The sequence below is a fragment of the Scyliorhinus torazame genome, unplaced genomic scaffold (genome assembly GCF_047496885.1).
Source record: "Scyliorhinus torazame isolate Kashiwa2021f unplaced genomic scaffold, sScyTor2.1 scaffold_968, whole genome shotgun sequence".
Lineage (NCBI taxonomy): Eukaryota > Metazoa > Chordata > Chondrichthyes > Carcharhiniformes > Scyliorhinidae > Scyliorhinus > Scyliorhinus torazame.
The window spans coordinates 50,001-57,500 of record NW_027308695.1 but is presented as its reverse complement, the minus strand read 5'-3'; positions in this window follow the sequence as shown (position 1 = coordinate 57,500).

Genomic DNA, 7,500 nt, shown 5'->3' with positions numbered 1-7,500 from the left:
CCAGAGAGGAAACTGGTTTATGACTTGTCCAAAGAGGAAAGTGGTTTATGACTTGTCCAACTGGTTTATGACTTGTCCAGAGAGGAAACTGGTTTATGACTTGTCCAAAGAGGAAAGTGGTTTATGACTTGTCCAGAGAAGAAAGTGGTTTATGACTTGTCCAGAGAGGAGAGTGGTTTATGACTTGTCCAACTGGTTTATGACTTGTCCAGAGAGGAAACTGGTTTATGACTTGTCCAGAGTGGAAAGTGGTTTATGACTTGTCCAACTGGTTTATGACTTGTCCAGAGAGGAAACTGGTTTATGACTTGTCCAAAGAGGAAAGTGGTTTATGACTTGTCCAACTGGTTTATGACTTGTCCAGAGTGGAAAGTGGTTTATGACTTGTCCAACTGGTTTATGACTTGTCCAGAGAGGAAACTGGTTTATGACTTGTCCAAAGAGGAAAGTGGTTTATGACTTGTCCAGAGAAGAAAGTGGTTTATGACTTGTCCAGAGAGGAGAGTGGTTTATGACTTGTCCAACTGGTTTATGACTTGGCCAGAGAGGAAACTGGTTTATGACTTGTCCAGAGTGGAAAGTGGTTTATGACTTGTCCAACTGGTTTATGACTTGTCCGGAGAGGAAACTGGTTTATGACTTGTCCAAAGAGGAAAGTGGTTTATGACTTGTCCAACTGGTTTATGACTTGTCCAGAGTGGAAACTGGTTTATGACTTGTCCAACTGGTTTATGACTTGTCCAGAGAGGAAACTGGTTTATGACTTGTCCAAAGAGGAAAGTGGTTTATGACTTGTCCAACTGGTTTATGACTTGTCCAGAGAGGAAACTGGTTTATGACTTGTCCAGAGTGGAAAGTGGTTTATGACTTGTCCAGAGAGGAAACTGGTTTATGACTTGTCCAAAGAGGAAAGTGGTTTATGACTTGTCCAACTGGTTTATGACTTGTCCAGAGAGGAAACTGGTTTATGACTTGTCCAGAGTGGAAAGTGGTTTATGACTTGCCCAATATTGTTTTGGTTAATGAGTTGTCACTTCAACTTGCGGCTGCGGTTTTGCTTGAATAACTGTTGCCGGGCTTAATACACGTCCCAGCGGGCGAATTTGAAGGGGGTGCCCGGGCTTGGGGTCACGTTGGTGGGGTGGTGGAGGGTCTGTGTGCCCTTCGGTCCTGGTCCCGTTGGGAAGGAGGTTGGCGTGCTGCCGAGTGTGCTTCCCCGGACGGGAGGAGCGGTTCAAATCGTGTGCCTTCGGCGGTGGCGGGGAGAGAGCGCAGCTGGGGCGGGTGCGGTGTGGAGACGGAGTCCCTTCTTCCCCGAGGGGGCTAGGGCACTGCCGGTGCGGGTGCAGGCTTACGGCCCGGTGCCTTTTGGTGTTGGGGGTTGCGGTTGGGGTTCGGTTTAGGGTTAGGCGATAGGGTTAGGGATAGGGTTAGGGTTAGGGATAGGGTTAGGCGATAGGGTTAGGGATAGGGTTAGGGTTAGGGTTAGGGATAGGGTTAGGGTTAGGGTTAGGGATAGGGTTAGGGTTAGGGTTAGGGATAGGGTTAGGGTTAGGGATAGGGTTAGGGTTAGGCGATAGGGTTAGGGTTAGGGATAGGGTTAGGGTTAGGCGATAGGGTTAGGGTTAGGGATAGGGTTAGGGTTAGGCGATAGGGTTAGGGTTAGGGATAGGGTTAGGGTTAGGGATAGGGTTAGGGTTAGGGTTAGGGATAGGGTTAGGGTTAGGGATAGGGTTAGGCGATAGGGTTAGGGTTAGGGTTAGGGTTAGGGTTAGGGATAGGGTTAGGGTTAGGGATAGGGTTAGGGTTAGGCGATGGGGTTAGAGCTAGGGTTAGGGTTAGGGTTAGGGATAGGTTTAGGGTTAGGGGATAGGGTTAGGGTTAGGGATAGGGTTAGGGTTAGGGTTAGGGTTAGGCGATAGGGTTAGGGATAGGGTTAGGGTTAGGCGATAGGGTTAGGGATAGGGTTAGGGTTAGGGTTAGGGATAGGGTTAGGGTTAGGGTTAGGGTTAGGGATAGGGTTAGGGTTAGCGTTAGGGATAGGGTTAGGGTTAGGGATAGGGTTAGGGTTAGGGATAGGGTTAGGGTTAGGGATAGGGTTAGGGATAGGGTTAGGGTTAGGCGATGGGGTTAGAGTTAGGGATAGGGTTAGGGTTAGGGTTAGGGATAGGGTTAGGGTTAGGCGATAGGGTTAGGGATACGGTTAGGGGTAGGGATAGGGAGTATCTGGGACGGGCAGAGACTCCTCGGCGGTCCCCCCGGTCCCTGGCGGGCAGACGGACCTCCTGGGCCGGAGGCAGCCTCCGCCGGCGTTACACCCTGTCCCTGGCGGGCAGAGGGACCTCCTGGGCCGGGTGCAGCCTCCGCCGGCGGACCCCCCGGTCCCTGGCGGGCAGAGGGAGCTCCTGGGCCGGGTGCAGCCTCCGGCGGCGGTCCCCCCGGTCCCTGGCGGGCAGAGGGAGCTCCTGGGCCCGGTGCCGCCTCCGCCGGCGGTCCCCCCGGTCCCTGGCGGGCAGAGGGACCTCCTGGGCCGGGTGCAGCCTCCGCCGGAGGACCCCCCGGTCCCTGGCGGGCAGAGGGAGCTACTGGGCCGGGTGCAGCCTCCGGCGGCGGTCCCCCCGGTCACTGGCGGGCAGAGGGAGCTCCTGGGCCCGGTGCAGCCTCCGCCGGCGGTCCCCCCGGTCCCTGGCGGGCAGAGGGAGCTCCTGGGCCGGGTGCAGCCTCCGGCGGCGGTCCCCCCGGCCCCTGGCGGGCAGAGGGAGCTCCTGGGCCCGGTGCAGCCTCCGGCGGCGGTCCCCCCGGCCCCTGGCGGGCAGAGGGAGCTCCTGGGCCCGGTGCAGCCTCCGCCGGCGGTCCGCCCGGTCCCTGGCGGGCAGAGGGACCTCCTGGGCCGGGTGCAGCCTCCGCCGGCGGTCCCCCCGGTCCCTGGCGGGCAGAGGGAGCTCCTGGGCCGGGTGCAGCCTCCGGCGGCGGTCCCCCCGGTCCCTGGCGGGCAGAGGGAGCTCGTGGGCCCGGTGCAGCCTCCGCCGGCGGTCCCCCCGGTCCCTGGCGGGCAGAGTGACCTCCTGGGCCGGGTTCAGCCTCCGCCGGCGGTCCCCCCGGTTCCTGGCGGGCAGAGGGAGCTCCTGGGCCGGGCTCAGCCTCCGCCGGCGGTCCCCCCGGTCCCTGGCGGGCAGAGTGACCTGCTGGGCCCGGTGCAGCCTCCGCCGGCGGTCCCCCCGGTTCCTGGCGGGCAGAGGGAGCTCCTGGGCCCGGTGCAGACTCCCCCGGCGGTGCACCGGTCCCCGGCGGGCAGAGGGCGCTCGTGTACCGGGTGCAGCGTCCGCCGGCGGTGCACCGGTCCCTGGCGGGCTCAGAGAGCGCCTCGGCCGGGGATCGTCTCGTCCCAACGTCCGCCTGGTCCGTGGCCCGCAGGGGGCGCTGTCGGGCGGGGTACGGCCACGGCCCGACGTGCCTCCGGTGGGCTGCGGTCAGTGTGTGCCGCCGTTGGCCGGCTGCGGGGCTTGGTGCTGTTCCAGCCGTGCGTTAGGTGGGCGAACGGCAGGGGGCGCCCCTTGGGCGGGTGGCGGGCCCCGCGCGGGCCAGCCGTGGGGGGTCACGGTCCGCCGCCGGGGCGTCCAAAGGGCGGCGAGAGGCCGTCCGCCGGTGCTGACAAGTCATAAACCAGCGGCGGTGACAAGTCATAAACCAGCGGCGGTGACAAGTCATAAACCAGCGGCGGTGACAAGTCATAAACCAGGACAAGGTTGTTGACGGCGCCGGGCGGCGGCGAAGCGGCTCACCCCGGGGCAGGGTGGCGATTCGAGGAGGGGCGCCCACCCGGCCGCCAAGGCCGCCGCCGGCGGGGGCCGGGGGCGCCGTTTTGAAAAAGAACCGTAGGCCGGATGGGGTCCGATCCACCCACCTTATGCCGACGCCGAGACCTCATTCCCGGCATGACTACCGGTGGTCCGTCCCGCTGGTCTGCCACTTGCGTTTGGCGTCACGAGGGGTTGGCGGGGTACCTGCAGATTGGTAGGAGGTGGAAAATCGAGAAATGGACTTTGGTCGGAAAGGTCCCCTCGAGCCTCCAGGTCTGCGGAGACCGACCCGGGCTGCCGCCCCGCCGGCCGCTCGGCCCGATCGGGCGCGAATTTCTTCCGATTTTCGCCCTTTTTTCGGGTTTTCGGCCGGCGCTCCAAACGGCGGCCCGACGCCCCGCCGAGGCCGGGCACGGCTCCCCGGAGCGCGAGGGACCGGATCAGACCTCGTCGGCACTGGCATGGCCACCGCAACGCTCGGACTTAGCCTGGGGAGGCTGGTCGAGGCGGTGGCAAGTCATGAACCAGTGGAGTCTGGCGGAGACTGTGGCAAGTCATAAACCAGTCGGACTTAGCCTGTGGAGGCTGGTCCAGGCAGCGGCAAGTCATAAACCAGTCGGACTTAGCCTGTGGAGGCAGGTCCAGGCAGTGGCAAGTCATAAACCAGTCGGACTCAGCCTGTGGAGGCAGGGCCAGGCAGTGGCAAGTCATGAACCAGTGGCAAATCATAAACCAGTCGGACTTAGCCTGTGGAGGCAGGGCCAGGCAGTGGCAAGTCATAAACCAGTCGGACTTAGCCTCTGGCGACTTCCAGGAGGTCTATGAGGTCCTGTGCCGCCGCTTTACCGGGGCCAAGGTTGCAGGAGAGCGGAACGGAGGAGTGGATTGGTCCCGCCGATGGGGCACGTGCATATATGAAAAGTGCACCCTACCGTTAGTTAATCACTTGCCCTCGGAAGTGTATGAGGTCGTGTCCAGCCGTGGTACCGGGGACACAGTGGGGGTGTTCCCGCTAAAGGGAGCGGATTGGTCCCGCCGAGCTGCCACTTGCATTTGTGGTCGAGTGTCTCGGACAGCTGGTTAACCACTTGCCCTCGGTAGTGCCGATGAGGTTTTGAAAAAGCCGATCTGCGGGGACTTGGAGCGCCTTCCTCGGATGGACTACCGGGCGCCCTCCCGCCGATTTGCCATTTGCGTTTGGCGTCCCGAGGGGTTGGCGGGGTACCTGCAGATTGGTAGGAGGTGGAAAATCGAGAAATGGACTTTGGTCGGAAAGGTCCCCTCGAGCCTCCAGGTCTGCGGAGACCGACCCGGGCTGCCGCCCCGCCGGCCGCTCGGCCCGATCGGGCGCGAATTCTTTCCGATTTTCGCCCTTTTTTCGGGTTTTCGGCCGGCGCTCCAAACGGCGGCCCGACGCCCCGCCGAGGCCGGGCACGGCTCCCCGCCGCGCAAGGGGCCGTGTTTGCCTTGGTCTGCCTTGGAATTGTCACCAAACGCCCGCGCTTCGCCTGGGGAGGCTGGCCGAGTCGGTGGCAAGTCATGAACCAGTGGAGGCTGGTGGAGACAGTGGCAAATCATAAACCAGTCGGACTTAGCCTGTGGAGGCTGGTGGAGACAGTGGCAAGTCATGAACCAGTGGCAAATCATAAACCAGTCGGACTCAGCCTGTGGAGGCAGGGCCAGGCAGTGGCAAGTCATGAACCAGTGGCAAATCATAAACCAGTCGGACTCAGCCTGTGGAGGCAGGTCCAGGCAGTGGCAAGTCATGAACCAGTGGCAAATCATAAACCAGTCGGACTCAGCCTGTGGAGGCAGGGCCAGGCAGTGGCAAGTCATGAACCAGTGGCAAATCATAAACCAGTCGGACTCAGCCTGTGGAGGCAGGTCCAGGCAGTGGCAAGTCATGAACCAGTGGGAAATCATAAACCAGTCGGACTCAGCCTGTGGAGGCAGGTCCAGGCAGTGGCAAGTCATGAACCAGTGGGAAATCATAAACCAGTCGGACTCAGCCTGTGGAGGCAGGGCCAGGCAGTGGCAAGTCATGAACCAGTGGAGACAGTGGCAAGTCATAAACCAGTCGGACTTAAGCCTGTGGAGGCAGGTCCAGGCAGTGGCAAGTCATGAACCAGTGGCAAATCATAAACCAGTCGGACTCAGCCTGTGGAGGCAGGTCCAGGCAGTGGCAAGTCATGAACCAGTGGCAAATCATAAACCAGTCGGACTCAGCCTGTGGAGGCAGGGCCAGGCAGTGGCAAGTCATGAACCAGTGGCAAATCATAAACCAGTCGGACTCAGCCTGTGGAGGCAGGTCCAGGCAGTGGCAAGTCATGAACCAGTGGGAAATCATAAACCAGTCGGACTCAGCCTGTGGAGGCAGGTCCAGGCAGTGGCAAGTCATGAACCAGTGGCAAATCATAAACCAGTCGGACTCAGCCTGTGGAGGCAGGGCCAGGCAGTGGCAAGTCATGAACCAGTGGAGACAGTGGCAAATCATAAACCAGTCGGACTTAGCCTGTGGAGGCTGGTGGAGACAGTGGCAAGTCATAAACCAGTCGGACTTAGCCTGTGGAGGCAGTTCCAGGCAGTGGCAAGTCATGAACCAGTGGAGACAGTGGCAAATCATAAACCAGTCGGACTTGTCCTGTGGAGGCTGGTGGAGACAGTGGCAAGTCATAAACCAGTCGGACTTAGCCTGTGGAGGCAGGTCCAGGCAGTGGCAAGTCATGAACCAGTGGAGACAGTGGCAAATCATAAACCAGTCGGACTTAGCCTGTGGAGGCTGGTGGAGACAGTGGCAAGTCATAAACCAGTCGCACTTAGCCTGTGGAGGGAAGGTGGAGACAGTGGCAAGTCATAAACCAGTCGGACTTAGCCTGTGGGGGCAGGTCCAGGCAGTGGCAAGTCATGAACCAGTGGAGACAGTGGCAAATCATAAACCAGTCGGACTTAGCCTGTGGAGGCTGGTGGAGACAGTGGCAAGTCATAAACCAGTCGGACTTAGCCTGTGGAGGGAGGTGGAGACAGTGGCAAGTCATAAACCAGTCGGACTTAGCCTGTGGGGGCAGGTCCAGGCAGTGGCAAGTCATAAACCAGTCGGACTTAGCCTCTGGCGACTTCCAGGAGGTCTATGAGGTCCTGTGCCGCCGCTTTACCGGGGCCAAGGTTGCAGGAGAGCGGAACGGAGGAGTGGATTGGTCCCGCCGATGGGGCACGTGCATATATGAAAAGTGCACCCTACCGTTAGTTAATCACTTGCCCTCGGAAGTGTATGAGGTCGTGTCCAGCCGTGGTACCGGGGACACAGTGGGGGTGTTCCCGCTAAGGTGGAGTGGATTGGTCCCGCCGAGCTGCCACTTGCATTTGTGGTCGAGTGTCTCGGACAGCTGGTTAACCACTTGCCCTCGGTAGTGCCGATGAGGTTTTGAAAAAGTCGATTTGCGGGGATTTGGAGCGCCTTCCTCGGATGGACTACCGGGCGACCTCCCGCCGATTTGCCATTTGCATTTGGCGTCACGAGGGGTTGGCGGGGTGCCCGGAGATTTTCGGGAACACGATTTTTAGAACATTTTCTGGCAGCGGTAGCACTTTGAAAGTACCCAGGAAAGTGCTACTTTGAGGTACGGTCCCGATTTCAAATCGAAGGCCTTACCAATGAGCACTCGGAAGTCCTCAAGGGGTTTTAGCAACAATTTTGACGGAC